At 41.2% G+C, this 12,630-nt stretch overlaps 1 long non-coding RNA gene across 6 annotated transcripts in view; it reads left to right on the forward strand.

The window, feature by feature from the left end:
* The window catches only part of LOC132656862 (uncharacterized), a 185,240-nt gene that overhangs the window by 145,389 nt on the left and 27,221 nt on the right, over positions 1 to 12,630 (forward strand). The window lies entirely within an intron of this gene.

Below are 12,630 nucleotides of genomic sequence, written 5' to 3' on the forward strand. Positions count from 1 at the left end.
GACAACTTTGAGGACCATCTCTACTGCAGGATAGCAGGTTGTAGCTAAAACGGACATCAGCGCTCCATTTGAACAGAATGATCCCTCCAAAGGCATCGCAACAATGCATGTTTGTACACTCCAATCCATCAAACCACATGGACTTGTACTGTTACAGAGTGGACACACCATTTAATAAATAAATAATGAGCTTCTTTTTCAGCTCTTCATGGGATATTCTTTGCAAGATGACTAAGCACAGAAACATTTATATTAATGTTTATTAATGTGAAAATGAAATATTTGGTGAGCTACCTGGATTCTCACATGAAGACTGCTTGATTTGCAGTGCAGGGGACTCCTGTTCTTGTGCTGAAGAGAAAGTGGTGAGAGAAGCATACGGAAGATGCAGGGACGTTGTCACCACATCTTTAACCAGCTCACATGCAGAGAGCTAAGGCAGGTCTGACAAGCACCCAATTGGATTCCAAATCTAGAAGGGCTTTGACGTCAGCCATCACGCTGTAATTTACATGCCACCAGTTCAGTGCCTTCATCTGTCATACAGAACACTGTGTCATCACAGACTAGATTAACAGGAGTGGTTATTAAAATTATTTTGTATTTTCTTTTGAAAACTCATCAACACTGTGAGGGCTGAAAGCAGAACCAGAACCGCTGTTTCACTTACCCCTGTAATCTCATGTTTTGAGACTGTATTCAGTACAATAAGTATTCAATACAGCTTTGTACAGTATGGTAACTCTCAGAAATTAGCTTCCATCAGAATCAGCAGATAGCAAATTAAATATTTCTGGCTTTGTGGAAGAGTTGGTGTCTCCCTCCCTCCACTGGAAGTCCTGCCAGCCAGGTAGAGGCTCTTCGGGCTTCATATTCTTCTCTGAAGTCTCATTAATCTCACCCCCTTAGACTCTCAGAAGCCTCCCTCTTCCTAGAGATGCCCCCACAATTGATTTCATTTCTCTCTCCCAGCCTTCCCTCAACCCCCGCTGCCTCACTCCTGATCTCCACCCCAGTCCCCCCCCCATCCCTCTCCCATCCAGTTTCCTCCCTCCTTCTACTTCACATGTCTATTTTATTTTCCCTTCCTTCGGTCCTCCTTGTTGTTTTGCATTTCTGGGTCTGTCAATTCTATGGTGGTTATCCTGTATTACATGACTAACACTCATTTATAAATGAGTACATACCATGTGCATCTTTCTGGGTCTGTGTTACCTCACTGTGGATGATCTTTTCTAGTCCCATCTATTTGCCTGAAATTTTCATGATTTTCTTGTTTTTAATAGCTGAGTAGTATTACAGTGTACAAATTACCACATTCTCTTTATCCGTTCTTCAGTTTTGGGACATCTACATTGTCTCCAGTTTCTGTCTACTACAAATAAATCTTCTATGAACATAGTTGAGCAAATGTCCTTGTTGTATAGTGGAGCATCTTTGGGTATATGCCCAAGACTGTTATAGCTGGATCTTGAGGTAGGACTAATCCCAATTTTCTGATAAAGTGCCAGATTGATTTCCAAGGTGGTTGTACAAGTTTGTACTCCAGCAATAGAGGAGTATTCCTTTTTCTCCACATCCTTGCCAGCATGTATTGTCACTTGAGTTTTTGATCATAGTCATTCTGATATGTGTAAGATGGAATCTTAGAGTCATTTTGATTTGCATTTCCTTGATGACTAATGGTTTTGAACATTTAAGTGCTTCTCAGCTGTTAGAAATTTCTTCTTTGAGAATTTTCAGTTTAACATTGTATCCCATTTTTAATTGTGTTATATGGTTTGTTGGTGTTTAAATTCTTGTCCTGACTACAAATAGTGCATGGATAAAGATGGAGCAGAGATTGAACAGAATGGCCAACCAGTGATTGACCTAACTCGAGACCCATCTTATGGGAGAGAACCAACCCTGACACTATTAATAAGGTTGTGCTATGATTGAAGACAGGAACTTAGCATAACTGTCTTCTGAGAGGCTTTATCCAGCAGCTGATGAAAACAGACAGAGAGACCCACAGCCAAACAATAAGTGGAGGTAGAGGAGTCTTGTGGAAGAGGGAGAGGTAGGATTAAGGGAGTCATATAGGTAAAGGACACCACAAGAAGACCTACAGAGTAAACCAACCTGAGCCCATGAGGGCTCACAGAAGCTGAACCAACAACCAAACAGCATACATGGGGACATAGGTCCCCTAAACATATGTAGCAGATGTGTAGCTTGTTCGTCATGTGGGTCCCCTAGCAATTAGAGCAGGGGCTGTCTCTGACTCTGTGGTCTGCTTTTGGATCCCTCTTCCCTAGCTGGGCTGCCTTGTCTGAACTCATGGGAGAGGATGCGCTTAGTCGTTCTATGATATTATGTACCATGGTGGGCTGATACCCATAAGGGTCCTTCTGTTCTCTGAGTATAAGGGGATGAAGGCATAGGGGAGGAGGTATGAGGGTGATACTGAGAGAAGAGGAGGGAGGTAGGCTGCAATCAGGATGTAAAGTGAATAAAAATAAATTATGGCTTGCACCTTGGGTCTTCCTGAAGAACTCTAAAGTGAGAGGAGGCTTAACAATGATCATCCCACACCTGTACAGGTGACATTATTGCTGCTGATTTAGGGACTGTATTTCAAAGGCTGTTTATACAAGGGAGATGTTCAACTGACTTCAGAGCCAAAGGTCAAAGGTGGCAGTGGTATAACCTTTAGACAGAACGAGTCCTTACTGGAACATGGGCGTGTGCTTTAACAAGTCATACTGATTTCCTCAGAATATGGCCTCTTTGTGTAGGTAAAGTGGTCTGGTAGCAGCACATCTGCCTTTCTCTGGATGCCAGTGAGTAAGTTTTGCTTTCTCTAGTCCTAAGATGAGATAGCAAAAGTATTCTCACCCACTTTCCTGTAGAAAAAAGTTTGAGGACCTGTTCCTCTTCTATTCTCTTGATTGTTGATATAAAGGTAGAGAATCCTTGATGATGCCACTTACCCTCCAGGTCCACGATGGAAATTCATCCAAGTTTTGTTTCCCTTCTCGGCTTAGATTTAACTCTCATAGACTCCTGTCCCCTCAGCAGCTGTATAACCTCTGCAGCTAGCAAGGAGCTGCGAGTGTTAAGCCATTTGAAAGTTAAACAACAGAGTGCATTCAAAAGAAGAAAAAGGAACAATGTTATCTGTAATGCTATTTGACATAGGAAGTTTTTTTGAGTCCCAGGGAAGAGTGTAAAGAGAATTCGAATGGGGACCGATAATTGGAATGAATGCACCACTTTCCAAGCGAGGAGTGAAGTATAAGCTTGCTAGTTTATATCAACAAAACTAAAGCACTCAGAATTAAAAGTCTGGTAGAGAGTAGAGAGTTTGAGATGAATGAAACAGAGATAAGAGAGAAAGGTGAATCAGAATGTGATGTATGCATGCATGAAATTGTAAATGCACAAAGCACAAATAATACAAATATTAATTTTAAACCCTTTTTGAGTGAAACTTAAAACAATCCCACTGAAATCAGGGGACAAGACAAGGCTGCCCACTCTCACTGTATCTCTTCAATATATTACTTGAAGTCCTAGCTAGAGAAATAAGATAACTAAAGGAGACCAAGGGGATGCAAGTTGGAAAGGAAGGAGTCAAAATATCACTATTTACAGATTATATGACAGTATACATAAGTGACTCCAGAAATTCTAGTAGGGAACTCCTGCAGTTGATAAACATCTTTAGCAAAGTGTCTGTATAGAAAATTAACAAAAAAAAATCAATATGCTTCCTCAATAGAAATGATAAACAGCTGAGAAAGAAATTACGGAAACTACACACTCCATAATAGCCACAAGTAATATAAAATACTTTGATGTGACTATAACCAAACAAGTGAAAGACCTGTATGACAAAAACTTCAACTCTCTGAAGAAGAAATTGAAGAACATATCAAAAGATGGAAAGATCTCCCATTTTCATGGATCAGTAGGATTAATATAGTAAAAATGGTAATCTTACCAAAAACAGATTCAGTGCAATCCCCATCAAAATTCCAAAACAATTCATTACAGATGTGGAAAGAAAAATCCTAAGCTTTATATGGGAAAAAAAAAAACCTCAGAATTAAAAAATCCTATACAATAAGATTTTTATAACTTCTGGAGGTATCTCTATTCCTGACTTCAAGCTATACTACAGAGCAATAGTAATAAAACTGCATGGTACTAGCACAGAAACAGACTTGGTGGATAAATGGAATTGAATAAAAAACCAGCCTTAAACCCACACACCTAGAAACACTTGATTTTTTTGACAGTGAATCCAAAATCATACAATGTAAAAAAAGAAAGCATCTCCCAAAAATGATGTTGGTCTAATTGGATGTCTACATATAGAAAAAAGTAAATAGCTCCCTATTTGTCATCCTGCACAAAACTCAATTCAAGAACCTCAACATAAAACCAGACACACTAAGAAAGAGAAAGGTTGTTTTGATTTGCATTTTCCTAATGGCTAATGAGGTTGAGCATTTCTTTAAATGCTTCTCTGCCATTTGATATTCCTCTACAGTTAGTTCTCTGTTTAGCTCTGTTCCCCACTTTTTAAGTTGATTACTTGGTTTGCTGCTTTTCAGCTTCTTTAGTTCTTTATATATACTGGATATGAGTCCTCTGTCAGATAAAGGGTTGGTGAAGATTCTTTCCCAATCTGTAGGCAGTCACTTTGTTTTGATGACAGTGTCCTTTGCTATACAGAAGCTTTTCAGTTTCATGAGGTCCCATTTATTGATTGTTGCTCTTAGAGCCTGTGCTCTGTTCAGGAAGATTTCTCCTGTACCAATGAGTTCTAGGGTATTTCCCACTTTTTTTTCTAGCCAATTTAATGTGTCTGGTTTTATGTTGAGGTCATTGATCCACTTGGGCTTCAGTTTTGTGCAGGGTGATAAGTATAGATCTATTTTCATTTTTCTACATGTAGACATCCAGTTGGCCCAGCACCATTTGTTGAAGATGCTATCTTTTTTCCATTGAATGGTTTTGGCATCTTTGTCAAATATTAGGTGTCCATAAGTGTGTGGGTTTATTTCTGGGTCTTCTGTTCGGTTCCATTGATCCACGGTTCTGTTTCTGTTCCAGTACCATGCAGTTTTTATAACTGTTGCTCTATAGTACAGTTTGAGATCAGGGATGGAGATATCTCCAGAAGACCTTTTATTGTAGAGGATTGTTTTAGCAATTCTGGGTTTCTTGTTATTCCACATGAAGTTGAGAATTTTTCTTTCCAGGTCTGTAAATAATTGTGTTGGCAATTTGATGGGAATTGCATTAAATCTGTAGATTGCTTTTGGTAAGATGGCCATTTTTACTATGTTAATCCTGCCAAGCCATGAGCATGGGAGATCTTTCCATCTTCTGATATTTTCTTCTAATTCTTTCTTCAGAGACTTGAATTTTTTTTTTCATACAAGTCTTTGACTTGCTTGGTTAGGGTTACACCAAGGTACTTTATGTCATTTGTGGCTATTGTGAAGGGTGTTGTTTCACTTTACACCCATCAGAATGGCCAAGATCAAAAACTCAAGTGACAACACATGCTGGAGAGGTTGTGGAGAAAGGGGAACCCTCCTCCACTGCTGGTGGGAATGTAAACTTGTACAACCACTCTGGAAATCAATCTGGCTCTTTCTCAGACAACTAGGAATAGCGCTTCCTCAAGATCCAGCCATATCACTCCTAGGCATATATCCAAAAGAGGCTCAAGTACACAAAAAGGACATTTGCTCAACCATGTTTGTAGCAGCTTTATTTGTAATAGCCAGAAGCTGGAAACAGCCCAGATGCCCCTCAACTGAAGAATGGATGCAGAAATTGTGGTACATCTATACAATGGAGTATTACTCAGCAATGAAAAATAAGGAAATCATGAAATTTGCAGGTAAATGGTGGGACCTGGAAAGGATCATCCTGAGTGAGTTGTCCCAGAAGCAAAAAGACACACACGGTATATACTCACTCATATAAACATACAACATAGGATAAACCCACTAAAATCGGTACATCTAAACAAACTAAGCAAAAGAGAGGACCCTAACTAAAATTCTCAATCCCCATCCTGAAAGGCAAGGAGGATGGACATCAGAAGAAGAAGAAAACAGGAAACAACCTAGGAACCTGCCACAGAGGGCCTCTGAAAGCCTCTGCCCTGCAGACTATCAAAGCAGATGCTGAGCCTGATGGCCAACTGGTGGGCAGAGTGAATGGAATTCTATGTAAGAAGTGGAGTTCTAGCAAGAGCTGGAAAGGACAGGAAGTAGAAGTGGAATTCTAGCAAGAGCTGGAAAGGACAGGAACTCCACAAGGAGAGCAACAGAACAAGAAAATTTGAACACAGGGAACTTCCTAGAGACTCATACTCCAACCAAGGACTATTCATGGAGATATCCTACAACCCCTGCACAGATGTAGCCCATGGCAGTTCAGTGTCCAAGTGGGTTACATAGTAATGGGAAGAGGGATTGCCTCTGACATAATCTGATTGGCCTGCTCTTTGATCACCTCCCCCTGAGGGGGGAGCAGTCTTACCAGGCCACAGAAGATGACAAGGAAGCCACTTCTGATGAGAACTGATAATCTAAGATCAGAAAGAAGGAGAGGAAGACTTCCCCTATCAGTGGACTTAGGGAGGGGCATGCATGCAGAAAGGGGAGGGAGGGTGGGATCAGGAGGGGAGGAGTGAGGGGCTTATGAGGGGATACAAAATGAATAAAGTGTAATTAATAAAAAAAAGAGAGAAAGATCTGGAGGGACAGGAGCACCACAAGGAGAAAAAAAATGTCTGGGCACAAGGGTCCTTTCTGAGACAGATATTCCAACCAAGCACCATTTATGGAGATAACCTAGAACCCCTGCACAAAGGTAGCCTGTGGCAGCTCAGTGTCCAAGTGGGTTCCCTAATAATGGGAACATAGACTATCTCTGACATGAACTCAGCGGCCTGCTCTTTTATACCTCCCCCTGAGGGGGGTGCAGTCTTACCAGACCACAGAAGACAATGCAGCCAGTCCTGATGAGAACTGATAGACTAGGATCAGAGGGAAATGGGGGAGGACCTCCTCTATCTGTAGACTTGGGGAAGGGCATGGGAGGAGAGCCTGGAGGGAGAGTGTGATTGGGAGGGGAATAGGAAGAGACTACAGCTTGGATGCAAAATTAAAAAACTGTAATTAATAAAACAATAAATAAATTTAAAATACCCAGATACACTAAATATACTAGAAAAAAAAAAGTGGGGAAGATTTTGAATTCATTGGCATAGGAAACTACTTCCTGAGCAGAACAGCAACAGCCCAGGCTCTAAGATCAACAATTAATAAACCCAGGAAACTGAAAAGCTTCTGCAAAGCGAAGGACACTTTCAATAGAACGAATAGCACTCTACCAATTTGGAAAAGACCTTCACCAATCCTACATCTGGCAAAGGGATAATATCCAAAATATATAAAGAACCCAAGAAATTAAATAGTAACAAACCAAATATTCCAATTAAAAAAATGGGTACAGAGCTAAAGAGAGAATTCTCAGCAAAGGAATTTTGAATGGTTGAGAAACATTTAAAGAAATGCTCAATATCCTTAGTCATCAGGGAAATGCAAATCAAAATAAAACTAAGTTTCTATCTTACATGCATCAGAATATCTAAGATCAAAAACTCAAATGACACACATGCTGGCAAGGATGTGGAGAAAGGATAACACTCCTCCATTGCTGGTGGGAATGTAAACTTGTACAACCACTTTGGCAATCAATCTTCCACTTTCTCAGAATATTGGGTATAGTGCTACTTTAAGATCCAGATATAATGCTCCTGGGCATATACCCAAAAGATGATCTACCATTCAACAAGGACATTTGGACAACTATATTGATAGCAGCTTTATTTATAATAGCCAGAATCTGGAAATAACATAGATGTCCCTCAACTGAAGAATGGATAAACAAATTGTGGTAATTTACACAATGTAATACTACTCAGCTAATGAAAACAAGGGCATCATGAAATTTACAGGCAAACAGATGGAACTATAAAAGATCATCCAGAGTTTGATAACCCAGCCCCAGAAAGATACACATGGTATGTACTCACTTATAAGCAGATTTTAGCCATATAGTCCGGGATAGACATACTATAATTCACAGACCCAAAGAAGATAAGCAACAAAGACAATCCAAGGGAGGATGCTTAAATATCACTCAGAAGGGAAAACAGAATAGACTTTGGAAGTGAGTGAAGAGAGGCAACAGGAATCTAGCATAGTTGTCCTCTGAGAGGCTCCACCCAGCAAAGCATTGAAACAGATGCTGAGAATAACAGCCAAACATTTGCCAAAGTATAGAGAGTCTTGTGAAAAAGTAGGAGGAATGCTACAAAAACCCAGGAGGTGTCAGGAGTTCCACAAGAAGACCAACAGAGCCAACTAACCAGAGGTACTTGCAGAGACTCAAGCATGAACCAAGAGCCATGTATGGACTGGACCTAAGCCTCCTACACACATGTAGCAAATGGATAGCTCAAGCCTGATGTAGGTGCCCTAGTAAGGGGAGCAGGTGATGTCTCTGACATGAACTCTGTTGCTTGGTTTCTGATCACCCCCTTCCCCTGGTAAGACTGCCTCACCAGACCACAGGGGAAGTGGATGAACTCAGTCCTGATTGGATTTAAGGAGCTGGGGTAGGGTGAGGGACTCCCCTTATCTGAGGAATAGGTAAGGGGGATGGGGAAAGAGGAAGGGAGGGTTGAGCCAGGAGGAGAGCACAGAGGGGCCATGATCAGGTTGTAAAGTGAATAACTCAATTAATTCATGTAAAAACAATAGCAGAAAAACAAAACAAAACTCATCTTGATTTCTGGCTCAAGTCATCTTCAACTAACTATTCTTAAGGAATCTTAAAATTGATTTAAGATTAGTCAGGCTTGGTGGCCATGCTTAAAATCCCAGGACTCAGAGGCAGGGGAATGATGCAAGTTGGAAGTCATTGTTGCCCACATAGTATTTTCCAGGTCAGTCAGGGCCACACGATGAGAAAATACCTAAAGTAAAGTGAGCAAGGAGGACTTAACAACTACTTAGATGATCAGCCTAACAATGTGGTTTGTTCAGTCATGTAAGGAAGTCTTCTGCTTTGTCAGAGACCTCAGTACTTTGGATTTCCAGTTGTGTCTGATGACTATGAAAAGACACCATTATTGCATACATCAGGCATTTTTCTTTTTGAAAATCTTTCTTTTTATTAATTACAATTTATTCACTTTTCATCCCAGCTGTAGCCCCATCCCTTGTCCCATCCCAATCCCACCCTCTCTCCTTCTCCTCCTCCTTTTTTATTTATTTATTACAATTTATTCACTTTGTATCCCAGCTGTACCTCCCTCTCTCATTCCCTTCTACTCCTCCCATGCCCATCCCCTAGTCCACTGATAGGGGCATTCCTCCTCCCCTTCCATCTGACCCTACCTATCATGTGTCATCAGGACTGTCTTTCATAATATTCCTCTCTGGCCTGTTAAGGCTGCTCCCCCATCAGAGCGAGGTGGTCAAAGACCCAGCCACTGAGTTCATGTCAGAGACAGCTCCTGTTTCCCTTACTAGGGAACCCACTTGGAGACTGAGTTGCCATGGGCTACATCTATGCAGATGTTCTATGTTATCTCCTTACATGGTTCTTGGTTGTACTATCAGTCTCAGAAAAGAACCCTGTGCCCAGAATTTTTGATTCTGTTGCTCTCCTTGTGGATCTCCTGTCACCTCCAGGTCTTTCTATCTCCCTCTTCTTTCATACAATTTCCTGCACTCTGCCCAAAGTTTGGCTATGAGTCTCAGCATCTGCTTTGATACACTGCTGGGTAGAGTCTTTCTCAGGCCTTCTGTGGTAGGCTCCTGTCCTGTTCCCTGTTTTCTCCCTCTTCAGATTTCCATCCAGAGACATGAAATGCTAGGTTAGCATTGGTTTGGTTTGTGCTGGAAACTCTATATTAAAATTGTTACCTGGAAACAGGAGTAAGATGAATTTCATAGTTTTTGGTTGTCCTTTTCCCCACTATGACCATTCTTAGAAAAGAGCATGGCATCACTATTAAATCTGTAAGGTATGCAGGTAGTGAGATCTGGGTAGTCCCACCTTCACAGACCTGCCAAGAACTTACTTACGTAAGAGTGATTTGTCTCTTACTACCAGGGGCAGAGTATGTGTCCAACACTGAGACCTAAACCCCATGTGCTTTGAGAAGCTAAAGGTGACAGCAGTGTACTCAGCTATCAGTGCTGAGCACAAGGGCATGCTGGGCCTTTCACTTCCTTGCCACATAGCCTGCACACTCAACATTCCACCATTTCTCTCCAGCCCAACCTTTCAGTGACAGCAAGCATGAGGGCCTAACCCAGATCTTTCACTTTTTTGTGGTTGGTAACAGGTTTGGGACACTTGTGCACTACCCTGTCAGGGAGGGAATATCTGTGGGCTCACAGTCCAGCAGCCCCCACATGCTGTCAGGGAGGGAATATCTGTGGGCTCACAGTCCAGCAGCCCCCACATGCTGTCAGGGAGGGAATATCTGTGGGCTCACAGTCCAGCAGCAGCCCCCACGTGCTGTCAGGGAGGGAATATCTGTGGGCTCACAGTCCAGCAGCAGCCCCCACGTGCTGTCAGGGAGGGAATATCTGTGGGATCACAGTCCAGCAGCAGCCCCACGTGCTGTCAGGGAGGGAATATCTGTGGGCTCACAGTCCAGCAGCAGCCCCCACGTGCTGTCAGGGAGGGAATATCTGTGGGCTCACAGTCCAGCAGCAGCCCCCACGTGCTGTCAGGGAGGGAATATCTGTGGGCTCACAGTCCAGCAGCAGCCCCCACGTGCTGTCAGGGAGGGAATATCTGTGGGCTCACAGTCCAGCAGCAGTCCCCACATGCTGTTAGCTGGGTGCCCTGTGCTTTTTCTTCTCAATTAAATACATGGAGAGAAAAGGGAAAAAGTCAAGTCCAAAGAGATGTATTTGCTTAAAGTAAATGGAATGTTCTTGCCAACTGAAATATAGAAAGAGCCCAGCCAGGGTTAAAAGTTTTAAGTGGAATCAAATAGAGTAACTATTTTAAAATTTAATCATGTTTCTTTTCAGAAGTGTTGTGTTTGCGTATGTATGAGTATGTGTGTGAGAAGGTAGGAGAATATATGCGTTATCACCAAGATAGCAGCCAGTATAAGAAATAGTGGGATTTAGAAAATTTCAAACATAATCTAGAACAAGTAGGGACTCCAGTGTATCTACAATGCCTCAGTGGTTCTCAGCCTTCCCACTGTTCTGAACCATTAGTACAGTTCCTCATGTTGTAATGAGCCTCAACAGTAAAATTATTTTTGTTTATACTTCATGGCTATAACTTTGCTACTGTTATGAATCATAGTGTAAAAATCTGTGTTTTATGATGGTCTTAGTTGGCCCTGTAGGAAGGTAAGACCTACAGGGTAAGACCCACGTTATAGGTGAAAATGTTCTCACAGATGAGTTTTGAAGTATTTGTTCTTCCAATAATATGTACCTAGTATTAATGCAGACCCAGAACTATCCACAATTTCAGAATAAAGGATGAAATATGAGGTGTCCGTAGATTAACCTCATACTCTAAGAAGAAAATTGGTATTTTATAATCACTTTTTCTTGCTGGTTAATTGAATAAGAATAGTTTTATAATGTAGACTATAGGAAGCTTTGTGTAAATTCAGCTTAGTGATTTTTTCATCATAAAAGAAAATAAATCATTTTCCCTCTTAGATACCAACCAGTCATACTAAAATGCATATGCCTGTATACACCAAAGTGCTAAATCTCACTCTCCCACACTAACAAATGTGACTTACCTATAGCCTCAGCCTCTTGCATCTTTGCCTGCTATTCCAGATAAGATTCTCTGTCATCTTAGTGTTCATGGTAAAGACAGTCTCTCAGTCCCTTGAACAATATGGAGCTACCACATTCAGGTCTGTAACTGTGACTTCACAACATTCTAGGTGGTGAATGGGTATCACACACAAGCCACTGAGCCACATGCCCTCAAGTCAGCATGAAGAAATTACATTTTTTGTACAGACACTCTACATGCCTGAGACAACACAGCTGTTTCCTTCCTCCAGCTTCATACGGATGTTCTAACAGGGTTAGTAGAGATGCTTCTGCACTCTGCTGAATAAATGTTTGAGTTAGGCTTTAAACACCCTCTGTACACCCCTTATCTGCCATTTATTTAAATACACACTCAGTCCATTTTGTGATTCTGAGTCTTTACTCCAATGTCTGGAAAGTTGTTTTAATGAATAGACCTCACAGTGTATCACTTACTCTCAGATGTAGGCTTTGTTTCGAGTCTGGCTTTCACCTAATATCAAACATCTGTGAACTATCAGTGCAGCGCATGCTATGATTTCTAAACTAACATTCGATTTTTATTCTATTTTATTTGGCATTAATGTATAAAATAATGCCAATATCCTAATCTCAAATGACTTCATAATTATGGTCTCTGAATGGTTGAGTTTTACAATATAGTGATTAATATCTATTTTTTAGATGAAACCCAGTTAAACTCAAATGTAATTCTGTAGAATACTGGAAT

This window comes from Meriones unguiculatus, chromosome 10, assembly GCF_030254825.1.
Source record: "Meriones unguiculatus strain TT.TT164.6M chromosome 10, Bangor_MerUng_6.1, whole genome shotgun sequence".
NCBI lineage: Eukaryota > Metazoa > Chordata > Mammalia > Rodentia > Muridae > Meriones > Meriones unguiculatus.